Here is a 12,951-nt window from a genome sequence, read left to right on the forward strand (position 1 = left end):
TGTATTAGGTAGGTGTGGTGTGTTAACTCTCACGTACAAGTGTCAAAACGAACTCCAGTAGGTGTGCTTGATTTGTGGAAATATTGCACCTTGCACCCTATAAAGTAATGCCTGCTCTTTAATTTGCCCAGTGTTAAGGAGTTTTATTCCCGGTTTTCAGTGATGTTATGAAGAAAATTAAAGAACAAAAGAAACAACCTTGGGTCTACATACTGACAGAAAGATCAGTAGTTTCTGGAGAGGTTATTCTCTGGCTGTGTTGCTGCCAGGCCCTGTGCACTTTGCAGAAATCAGCTGAAGATTTTCCTAGAGAAACCACTCCAGTGCAGCAGGCCTTGGCAGAATCAGTCCCGATTCAAATCTTCAACCAATAACTCAGCACTTCAGTTTGATATACGCTGTATTTTTCAAAGTAGTTTTTCCCAGATAAAAGTCATCCTAACAAGATGATAGTTCACTGTCAAATCTCTTATACAATGTCTGTGAATATGTTACAACCTTGTCTTTTGTGAGTTCCCCTTTCTGTTGGCTGCTGCTGTCGAATTGTTCTGAGAGGCATCATGGGGCCTATTGGTCCCCAGGGACACAGAAATGGTTCTTTATCACTCCAGGTGCTACTTTAATTGGTAGGCTCCTGGCTGAGGGTATGGCTACACTGGAGAATGGGGGATCACTGATAGGTTGTCGTGGTTTAACCCCAGCCAGCAACTAAGCATCATGCAGCCGCTTGCCGACTCCCCACCATGGTGGGAAGGTGGAGAGAATTGGAAGAGTAAAAGTGAGAAAACTCGTGGGTTGAGATAAAGACAGTCTAATAAGTAAGGCAAAAGCTGTGTGCACAAGCAAAGCAAAACAAGGAATTCATTCACTACTTCCCATGGGCAGGCAGGTGTTCAGCCATCTCCAGGAAAGCAGGGCTCCATCATGCATAATGGTTACTTGGGAAGACAAATGCCATAACTCCAAATGTCCCCCCTTCCTCCTCCTTCTCAGCTTTATATGCCAAGCATGATGTCATATGGTATGGAATATCCCTTTGGTCAGTTGGGGTCAGCTGTCCCAGCCGTGTCCTCTCCCAGCTCTTGTGCACCCCCAGCCTGCTCACTGGTGGGGTGGGGTGAGAAACAGAAAAGGCCTTGGCTCTGTGTAAGCACTGCTCAGCAGTAACTAAAATATCCCTGTGTCTTATCAACACGATTTTCAGCACAAATACAAAGTACAGCCTCACTCTAGCTACTATGAACAAAATTAACTCTATCCCAGCCAAACCCAGCACATAGGTGTAGCAGGAAAATGGGAGGTGAAGTGGGAAAGTAGCAAGTGCAAAGGAGGAAAAAAATTATTCTTAGAGGGGTGATTTGGAAATTCTTGATAAATCAGGGATGAATAAGGAGGAACTAGGTGGTCAGCCCACTGATGTTTTACTTGCCCACAGTGCAAGAATACTTAGGAAGAACTATAACAGCAACAATTTTATAGTCTTCATCTTGAGAGATAACTGGTAGATCACCTACTAGGTTAACCCCCTTCCTGCATTAACCTTTATTCACATTTAACATCTTGATTTCTTTCAGGGTCTCAAGTTCCAATTTAAGTCAAGTTGAGGTCTTCAAAGCTAACTGTTCCTTTCTCTCATTTCCTTGCCTAACAATTCTTTTTACTCTACATTCCACTGTCATTTGTGCTAGTGGTGTATCCCAACGTTTCGCACAGCAGTCCTCACCATCTGACAGCCAGTGAATGCAACGCTATGACCTTTGGTGATATTTCTTTGTCATGTCAGCTCTTACAAGAGTATACATAACTTTGGGAACTAAATAGTTTCCAAGTTCTCGGCAGATACTACTTCCTTTTTTATATAAACACTCTACAAAACCTTCTACTTTTTATTTTCAGAATCCAATTATGGCACTCCAGTGCTCAAAGCTGTTGCTTGGGATCAGGGTGACTTCTCAACAGGGCACACTGAGATGGCGTTAAATGGCCTAGGCTTTTCTACACTACTACAAGTACACGTTTTTTTTCAGACCTTTTAGATTAATTCATTTTTAACAGAAATGAGTTATAAATACGTGCAAAACGGTCATGGTTTAGTCTTGCCTGCTTGTCAATCCTGTCTACCTCCTCTGTGCTCTACCAGATGGATGGCAACAGAGCACTTATTTTGGGATGGTGAGCATTTCCCCTCTGGAGTGCTTACAGTGGGAAGATGATGTAGGCTGTTTCCCTAACTCTACCATCTTAGCTCTTAGCCACCAAGCTTAGAAATATTCTTAAAGCAGCCAAGCCTGAAGTTCTGATGGCTTCACAAAAAGGTGAATGAGATGTTTTTCCAACCCTGTTACCAGTCAGAGGGATAGAAGTTAATACTGCAAAACTTTGTTTTAGATTTGCCTAGTTAGTTAGGCTGTGGATCTTCATTGTATTTGACAGTGGAACTTCTTCAGCATTTCTTAAGAGCTTCTAAGAAACTAATCTGCTGAATCATATTATCTATATTTGTCATCCATTTAGAAACAGCTATTTGATGCTTAAGCACTGTGGTAGAGCATACATACTATACATACCTAATCAAAAGGCCTAGGTAACCAGGGAAGAGACATGATACAAGAATTTGTATGACTGTACTTTTAAAAATTTGGTTAGGCAATGTATTGGAAGCAGGCAAAAGCACATGTATGTTCAGGTAATATCTACACTCTGTTCATGCTTCATATTCCAGTGAGTCATTTATATGCAGACAATTGCAAAATAAGAAATAAGTCAAGCATTATGAACTTGCTATTACATTAAAACCAGGTAGGAAAATAAATGGAAAGTACCTCAGTAATGTGGCATTTCTAGTGAATTTTCAAATGTTTCATTTCCATTTGAAGGTTAGCCCCTCTTCTCAGACCTCTCATTGCTCTCATTTTTTGATGTTACTTATATAGGTCTTTTCTAGATGGATAGCACAAACTCTGATCAGTCATTTCCTCTCTGGATTAATCTTTTTTTTTTTCCCTTTTTGTTTTTTTTTTCTCCTGGGAAGGGGCAATTCCCAATGAGGACAAATAACCACAACCTGTGTTTTTGTGTTTCAAAAGCAATGATTTTACATGTTTTCCTCTAACCTTAACACTAACCCTAACCCCTGTTCTTCAGCCAAACCCTAACCCTCCTAACCCTAATCCCTAACACAAACTCAAACCATAAAAGAGAACATAGAATCATAGAATGATCTGGACTGGAAGAGACCTTTAAAGATCATCTAGTCCAACCCCCCCTGCCATGGGCAGGGACATCTTTCACTAGGTCAGGTCCTCAAAGCCTCATCCAACCTGACCTTGAAAACTCCTAATGACAGGCCATCCACAACTTTTCTGGTCAACCTGTTCCAGTGTCTCACCACCCTTATCACAAAGAATTCTTCCTTCTATCCATTCTATATCTACCCTCTTTCAGTTTAAAACTGTTGCCCCTTGACCTGTCACTACAGGTCCTAGCAAAAAGTTTCTCTTCATCTTTCTTATAAGCCTCCTTTATATACTGAAATGCAGCAAAAAGGTGTCCCTGGAGCCTTCTCTTCTCCAGGCTAACCAACGCCAGCTGTCTCAGCCTTTCTTCGTAGGAGAGGTGCTCCAGCCCTCTGACCATTTTCATTGCACTCCTCTGGACCTGCTCTAACAGGTCCGTGTCTTTCCTGTGCTGAGGGCTCCAGAGCTGGGCACAGCACTCCAGGTGGGGTCTCACCAGAGCAGAGGGGGACCTCCCTTGACCTGCTGACCACACTTCTTTTTATGTAGCCCAGGATGTGACTGGATTTCTGGGCTGCAAGCGCACATTGCCAGCTCATATGCAATTTGTCACCCACCAGAATCCCTGAGTCCTTCCCCACAGGGCTGCGCTCAATCTATTCATTCCCCAGTGTGTGTTGATGGTGGGGATAGCCCACACCCCAGCGCAGGACCTTGCAGTTTGCCTTGTTGAACTTCATAAGGTTCATACGGGCCCACCTCTTCAGCTGGTCAAGGTCCCTCTGGAGGCATCTCCTCCCTCTAGTGAATCAGCTGCATTGCTCAGCTTGGTGTCATCTGCAAACATGCTGAGTCTACTCAATCCCACTGCCTATGTCACTGATGAAGATATTAAATAGTATTGGTCCCAGTACAGACCCATGTGGGACACCACTCATTACTGGTTGCCACTTGGACATTGAGCCTTTTACTACAGCTCTTTGGACTATGTCATCCAGCCAGTTCCTTCTTCATCTAACAGTCTATCTGTCCAACCCATACGTCATCAGTTTAGTGGCAAGAACGTTGTGGAGGCCCATATCAAATGCCTTACAGAAGTCAAGGTAGATGACATCTGTAGTTCCTCTCTCTATTGATGCACAAATTTGCCTTTGGTGAAGCCATGTTGGCTGTTTCTAATCACCTCCCTGTCTTCCATATGTTTCAATTTGTCTTCCAGGAGGATCTGCTTCTTCATTTTACCAGGCATAGAAGTGAGGCTGACTAGTTGGTAGTTCTCAGGGTCCTCCTTTTCACCCTTTTTAATAATAGGGGTGATGTTTCCCTCTTCCCAGTCACTGGGGGCTTCACCTGACTGCTATAACTTTTCAAATATCATGGAAAGTGGTTTGGCAACTACATCAGCTGATTCCCTCAGGACCGTGAGATGTATCTCATCAGGTCCCATGGACTTATTTATGTTCAGGTTCCTGAGGTAGTCTTGAACATGATCTTCTCAGCCTTGAGAAAAGGAGGCTTAGAGGGGATCTCATTACCATGTACCAGTAATTAAGGGGTAGCTACAAAGAAGATGCAGACTCCCTTTTTACACGGAGTCACATGGAGAGGACAAGGGGGAACGGACACAAGTTGCTCTTGGGGAGATTCCGATTGGACACCAGAGGAAAATTTTTCACAGTGAGAACAGCCAACCATTGGAATAATCTCCCCAGGCAAGTGGTTGACTCGGCCACGTTGGACACCTTCAAGAGTCATCTGGACAGGGTCCTGGGCCATCTTGTCTAGACTGTGTTCTTCCTAGAAAGGTTGGACTAGATGATCCCTGAGGTCTCTTCCAACCTGGGATTCTGTGATTCTGTGATTCTCCGATTCTCCTATGATGGGAAGGACATCAATCCCCCAGTCCCTGCTTTGAAGTTCAGGGGCTTGAGAGATGTCAGAAGAGGGATTACCACTGAGAAATGAGGCAAAAAAAATGTTGAGTACCTCAGGCTTCTCCATGTTGGTTGTCACCAGCTCTCCTGTTTATTTACCAGGGTGGGTACATTTTCTTTAATCTTCCTTTTCTGGCCAACATACCTGTAAGAGCGCTCATTATTCTTCGCACCCCTTGCCAAATTCAGCTCCAACTGTGTCTTAGCTTTCCTGATCCCATCCTTACACATCCAGGCAGTGTCCCTGTATATTCCCCAGGATACATGTCCTGGTTCAACTGCCTGGGCATTTCCTTCTTACACTTTTGTTTGACCGGGGGTCCATACTCAGCCATGCTGGTCTCCAGCTTTGCTTGCCTGATTTCTTACAAGGGGGAATTAAGAGCTCTTGTGTTTTAAGAAAAACATCCTTAAAAAATGCCAGCTTTGTCCAGGAAGGCAGTTTCCCAGGGCGTCCCATCCAATAATTCCTTAAATGACTGAAAGTTTGCTTTCCTAAAGTTCAGGGTTGTGACGCTACTCTTCACCTGGCCCATATCCCTCAAGATTGTGAGTTCCACCAGGGCATGATCACTGCATCCCAGGCTGCCACCAGTTTCGACATCTCTAATTAGTTCTTCCGCGTTGGTGAGCAACAGGTCCAGTAATGCTTCTTCTCTGGTTGGGCTGTCTATCACCTGCATTAAGAAATTATCCTCAACACACTCAGTTTAAGGCGCTACTTTCATTCTTGTCTGGCTTTTGTGCTTAAAAGCTGAGAAAACCCCCTCACATATTTCTAGGCCATCTGAAATAGGCTATATCTGTATGCTTTCTCACCTCAACCTGCTTCCTCCTCATTGATTTCCAGCTAAAGTTTGAAAGTTGGAAAGATTTAAGTTCATGTTACAAAATACTCTTCCAACTCTATCCATGGGGTCTGGAGAGGTGGTCTTGGGTCCTGATGCACAGTAGCAGAGTTTCTTCCTGAACGAGTGTTTCAGGTATACTGCATTACCCGCAAAGTGTCCAGAGCGTCTACTGAGTTTTAGGACTCAGCAGAGAATGCTTCACTGGTGATTAGTCTGCTCAGATTGTACTGTTGTTTTCTGTGACCCTTTTTGGCACTCACAATCTGCTTGTTCCAGACACTTCTGGACATGTTCATACCTCTTGATGACTAACTGGTTGTTTGCATAGTTCAGCTAACTCTTTTCCTGAACACGTTTCTTGTTGTTTGAGACAAGAGATTGGTTACATTTTACCTACTTCCTCTAAAGCAAAGTCATTAAAGGTCACAGCCTTATGCTAACAGCTATGCTAACTAGGCTTAACTCATGCTAGCTGCTACACAATGTGATAGAGAAAAAATCTGTCAGAAGACCTAAAGAAATGAAACTTTACAAATGTTCAAAGATTTTTTTCTTTAAAATCACAGGCTGTTTAGTTTTTACTACTTCTATTACCCTTCAGGATATAAAAAATGTAGACATAGACTGTGTGATTTTTGTTAATGTTCAGATCCTATAGCATCCCAAGATGATATTCGTGACACTCATCTGCCACTCAAGTTATTGAGCCCACCACAGACAAGTCAACAAGTCAACAGCCTTGTTGTGACTGGCTTTGTAATGAAAGAAACGGGCATAAAGGCCAAGGGTAGGTAGGTTGAACATTAGATGACTTGTCTGGAAAATGTAGTGATATAACTTGGTCAGTGTGATTACAAGTATTTGATAATATTCTTAGAAATTTACATTTTTTCCTGCAGCTTTAGTGGTACAACTAGACTTACACAGAGATGGTACCTAGTCTGTCAATGCCTTATTTGTATCTGTATCACAAAACGGCTTGAGATTTTTTTCAAATATATTAGATGTGGCAAAAATACTGGTTGTGAATAGAATGAAGCCTGTATGTGTGTTTCTTTGAAAGACAGACCTCTTTTTATTATTATTATTAAATACTGCTCAATTAGCTTTTTGCTTTGTAAAACAAATGCGGCTGCAGAAGATACAGCCCTGATGGACTCAAATGCCACACATCCAGATAGGTTTGCTGCATCTTTCATACTTCCATCACACTTTGCAGTTCAACACACTTTCCATCTTTCACACGCATAGTTGCAGACTGCTTTTAGTGAAATGCTTGCTATATGAAGGTCAAGTGGGATTTGTGGAAGGAAGGTTGATCTTATCCCTTTAAAGTTGTGACATCCTGATACATATGATCGCAAAAGGTTTAACAGAACCACATTGCTTGCCTTTTCTGCCTTTGACTATTTATCATAATAAATGATTTATACATCCATATGAAATCACAAGTTCTATGTTTTTCTGCTGATCTAAATATGGTACACTCATTCAGGGAAGAAGGCATTCACGCTGCTTAACTGTAGGAATCTGACTTAGGTTGCTTGATGGAGAGGCAAAGAAAGTGAAAGAAAAATCTGAGAATGTCAGCCCTGAGAATGAGCGGTACACTGGAAGGGTGAGCATAACACCACAGAGGAGGGACAGATACTAGGAAGGGCTCTTTGTGTAACAACTTTAACGGTACCGATGAGGCCTTTCCACATTAATTTGAACTAAAAGTGAGTATTATTGTAACTGATCTATTATGCTAACTAAACTAACAGTTCCATACACATGCCCATACAGTTAGTTGCATATGTATCGCCTTTGTCCCAACAAGAATTTAAGAGAAAGGAGAACAGAGAGCTTTAACTCACCAGTCATTCCCCCTGCAGCTCCCACAAACAGGCAACCATTTGGCTGAAAAGTCTGTGAGATCTGATCCCAGCCTGCTGAAGCTCAGCTCTGAACATGTCTGTATCACTGGACTGAGGAGGTGGTAAGATAGCTTTAAGCTTTTTTTTGCCATTACGGAAAAATACAGTATTTTTTACATAAATGAGCTGAAGCTGACCACTGCTTTTATCTAGATGTTAAGGTTAATCAGTGTTTCCAATCTGAAATTGGACACTGAATGGAACACACCCATCTCATACACTTTGTTGCAAAGTTATTAGTGAAAACCCCTATGTTAAGTGGTGCTTTGAGCAAGAAATTGGTAAGTACAATATAAGCCTACACAGGCCATGAACCAATGCTTAGATTCCCATGCAGTCTTTAACGCATTTTTAATGTGTTAAATGGTTAATGGATCCATTGTGATGCATAACAAATTAAAAAAATGGATAGTAATTTAAATATGGAAAAACATTAGAAGTGGAAAAGAAATAAAGAATAAAAGACAACCTGCAGTTTCTTACTGATGAAGTAAAAGAACTTTAAGCTTTATTTTCTATCATCTTCTACACAAAACTGAAATTGAAGTAGTTTTGAATATATGGACAATCACATGAAACTGTTTTGAGTTAAGTAATTTTACCTAAAACAAGTTATGTGTGTTTTATTACAATAACATTACCTTCAGAATCCTCAGGGAGGCAGTGCTTGCTCCTCTTTGTACCCTCACAGCTACATCGTTCCCATTCATTTTCAATTCAGGGACCTTGTCTATATGCTGCCTACATGCTGTTTTACTTTTAGGCTTTAATATCAAGTGAATCACATAAAACCTCTGATGGGAAATCCTGCCAGCTTGCAGAGAAAACCTGCCAAATCAGAAAATAATATGCCAGATCTACAAACAGGCTGATAGCCTAAGAGGCATCTGTCTCCATATTTGTGCTCATGTTTGCTAGAAAGAAGGGGTATATGGAGGTTCAAAGAGACTCAGAACCTTATTAACATATGTAGGGGTCTTGTCTTCAGGCAGAGATCTGCTGTTGGGTCAATATTCCAGCAGTCTAATGAAGCTGCCTACTAATATCACGCTACTGTTGAAGGAATGAACAATTCCAAAATCTCAGAAGAGCCCTAATCGAACACTATGTGTTTGTCCATAGCATGTTGAGATTTTAAAAAAAACCCAAACCCAAAGCAAACAGGTTATTGCCTGTATAGAGAATCCATCATCAACAGCTATCTGGAGCCAGGCTTATGGCTATATGTTAAGCCCAAGGAGACAGGTTGTGCCAAGTGCTGAGCTGTTTCTTACCTGATGCTTAAACCATGTCAGAATTTATTCTGTCCAAGCCAAAGAATGCCAACAAAATGCAGGTTTTATTTAGAAAGCCCAGGTCATTTCCAGCAGCAAACATTTAGACATCTCCAGGGTGATCTGGCAGCTCAAGGAATTTGAGCCATCTAAGACTAAAATAAAAAAAAAATAAAAAACCAGTCCATTTGCATAAATATCTCCCTTATTTTCTTTCTAACTCCAATGAAGTACCTATTTGCTTTATTAAGCTCCAGAATGGTTTTTAAAAAAATTAAATTTAAAAAGTGCAAAAAGTAATTTCATAAAGTTGCACTGAGTGCAATAGATGGACTCAGAACACCCAAAAGCATTAACATTTCATGGATCTATAAAACATTGAACAATTAAACAAGGTTCCAAAGTTTGGAGATGGAGAACTCAGCCTGCTTGGTCCAATAACAGTGTAATTACAAAGCCTGTCTCTGAAGAAACCCTTTCTCATCTGACAGTCTTTTGATAGCAGTCTCTAACTTTTCTTAAAGAGAAAAGCTAGGTAGGATGGGAAGAATGTGAAGCTGTACGGTGATACTCCAAACTGATTTAACTACCTAATTTCAGCTCCTTGAAAAGAAATCTTCAGGTTCTCTGGCTGGTTTCCATCCATACATGCAATTTCATCAGTTAAAACTGAGGGCAGAGCACGTAATTTCATCAGTCATTCCAAACTGGAAAACTTGTGACTGCTTTTGCCTTTTTGAAGTGTCTGTTTCAGCAATTATTTTTGTTCAAAACAGGCAGGTGAAAGCAGACGCTAGGAAAGACAATACATCAGTTTTAGAGGGTTTGATAAAATAACTACAGCTTAATTTTGAACAATCCAGAGTCCAGACCTATCTCTTTTATGAAGACAAACCAAGAACTAATTCACACCAGAAAAGATTTGCTACTATACCTACACAGGCAGAATCATCCCAGAAAATACCCTGATGGTGTAACAGGCCAACAAAAAAGAGTAGCACAGCTAAAGTTGCTACTTTTTGTAGAAACAGTGTAAAAAAAGGTATATATGTCCAAAATCAGTATTCCAGCAAGGTGTGACTGTATGACTGAACACACAGTGGGATACTTCTGCCAATACAGCATGCTAGGATACAGACAGGCAGAACTTTTAGTATAAAGGCAGCTATAAAGTGAAATAAGTAAATGCAATTTTTCCTAGAATAACTTATTCCAGCATCCTGTTCATCTACACACACAGAGACATAAACTGCTCTCCAATATTTATAACAGGTTTCTTTTCCTGGAGTAAATACGTGTCTGTCAGGGATTTTTTAAATACCTGATAATACAGCTATGAAGTCATAAGCCTGGAGTACAGAGTTGTCCTAATAAACAAACTATTGCACGTATTTACTGTCTCCAATATTTGGAGAGGGGGAAGTGCTAGAGCTGAGTATTTTGAACTGAGATCAATTCTGATGGCTAGCATTTTGTCTCAAAGGGTGCCACATTGCTGACATTAATTTCTTAGCAGCTGAGGTGCCTTTCCATGTCTTAGTTTAGGAATATGAGAAGGGATGGAGGAAGTGGAAACCTGAACATCCTCTGATACAGTTTGGGATAGGCCACATGGGCAATGCTTGTGTGAGAACACAAGAAAGCAAAAATCTTCAAATGATGATAGAAATCTGAAAACCCGTTTTAATGGACTAAGTATTTTACACAAAATAGGTTTTTAGCATTTGGAACAGATATCTGGATGAGAAATTCACTTATGTAATTTCTGATTAAGGAGAATTATACAGATAAGGTTTTCCATATGGTGAAAATCGCTATACTTTCTTCACCTATTTATGGACATTGACAGCTCTTTAAATACTGTAATTTGACAGTGTGTGTGGGAGGTACAAGTATTATTTTTATATGAGTGATTAGTATTTAACAGAAGCAGAAGATTTTTCATGTAAATGGCTTTGTGAGTTTTTTGGGTTTTGGTGTGTGTTTTGTGTTTTTTTTTTTTTGTTGTTGTTTCCAAATAAGTATAGCTGTAGATTTTTGGTCTTGGAAAGCTCTGATTTTTCCCCTATGTACTTCAAATGTCAGCGTTTTATAAAAACTCTAAAGGCAACAGTATCATCTGTTTGCTGTGAAGATTTTTGGATTAGAATGTTTTTGCACTGAAACATCTGGGATCCTTTTCTCACATTCTTTGTTTTCTTTCATTTAATCTATTTCCCATTAATTTTCTTTACCAGATTTATTATCAATACTTTCATTGTCATCTTTGCTTACTTTTGTCCTTCCATTGCAGATATTCTGTGCTTATTTTAATGCAAGAGAGATAAGTAAAGGCTATACATAAAATCCCCATAGCCTCACAATCACCAAAATGCCCAGTGACCCAGACATCAGACAGCTTCAACCTGAGGCAAATTAATTTCTATGAATCCTTATTGGAAGCCTTCACAACAGACATATATGTAGCAGTGCCTGTTGTGCACAGATGTACCAAATCTACTAGACATTTTTCAGGGACCTACTTGGCTGTGTTAAATTCTCTTACGTCAATTTGATGTCCAGAATGCTAGCGGCCATATCTGCAACTGAAATCAATGCACACTCTGCTCTGCATGGTTTCACTTCAGAGGAAAGAACCTCTCAGAGGGCTAGGAGGCTGCATTGGTAGTCAGGCTCTGAAGAGGCACAAAAATCACAATGCATACGAACACCAGCTCTTTGCAGCAGAGCTGACCATGCCAGCAGCACTGGCAGCAGAAACGAAGAGAGAGTTGAATGCCCCAGACTACAGTACTAGCAAAAAGCTGGAAGTGGCTAAGGGCCAAGGCAGCACCAAAGACAGAACAACACTAATGCAACCAAAGCCACCACATCACTGATGCTGGCAGAAATCAGTCTCACAAGGTTTCACCTCAGGTGTGGCTGGAAGGAACAGTTGTCAGCAGTGATTTTCTTGGTGCTGAAGGATGGCACGAATAGGCATCAGTCTGTAGCAATCACCACAGCCTCCAGAGACACCATGTGTTGGAATCCAGAAAAAGCAGGTAAGAAGGCTAGATGGCTCGTAAGGCACTTCTCATGTGGTCTTTCTTAAGCTAGTAGCTTTCAAAAATACCAAGGGCAAGGCAGAATGATCTGGCACAGATAAAATGACCCAGCCTCTGGGATCTGAGAACTTAATCCTTCTGGCATGAAGCCCCACAACTTGGAAGCTGCTATGCTTCATCTGTGATGTAGAAGAGCAGTGGAATTTCTCAGGCACATTGCTCTAAGCTGCGACAATACAAATATGTCTGGAATGAAAGTCGTATGATGAAAGATGACTAGCACAAGTGGTACAGAAAGATGCTTCTAAAATCAAAATATAATCAAAAGGAGTGAGACAAAGTATTGCAGTTCAGTGAGGAAACGAGAACTGAAGGTTCGGCACATGTGTTACCCCTTATGTCATACACACAGCATAAAGAACATGACGGCAGACTAACTCTGGTGGCAGAACTGAAGAACTTGCTTCTATAGATAAGCAATAGAGTGTAAAACAATTTGATCAGAAACAAAATATTTATACAATATTTTTCATAAAATGTGTAGGTACACAAAATATACAATTTATATTTTATAAAACACATGATTTTGCTATAAATTTTGAACTGTCAGTACCAGCTATTCCAACCCACAATTTTACATTTCCAGTGCATATTTAGAAACATTAGTGAATTGATTTTACTTCTTAAGTG

Source organism: Phalacrocorax aristotelis, chromosome 2, assembly GCF_949628215.1.
Source record: "Phalacrocorax aristotelis chromosome 2, bGulAri2.1, whole genome shotgun sequence".
Classification (NCBI taxonomy): domain Eukaryota; kingdom Metazoa; phylum Chordata; class Aves; order Suliformes; family Phalacrocoracidae; genus Phalacrocorax; species Phalacrocorax aristotelis.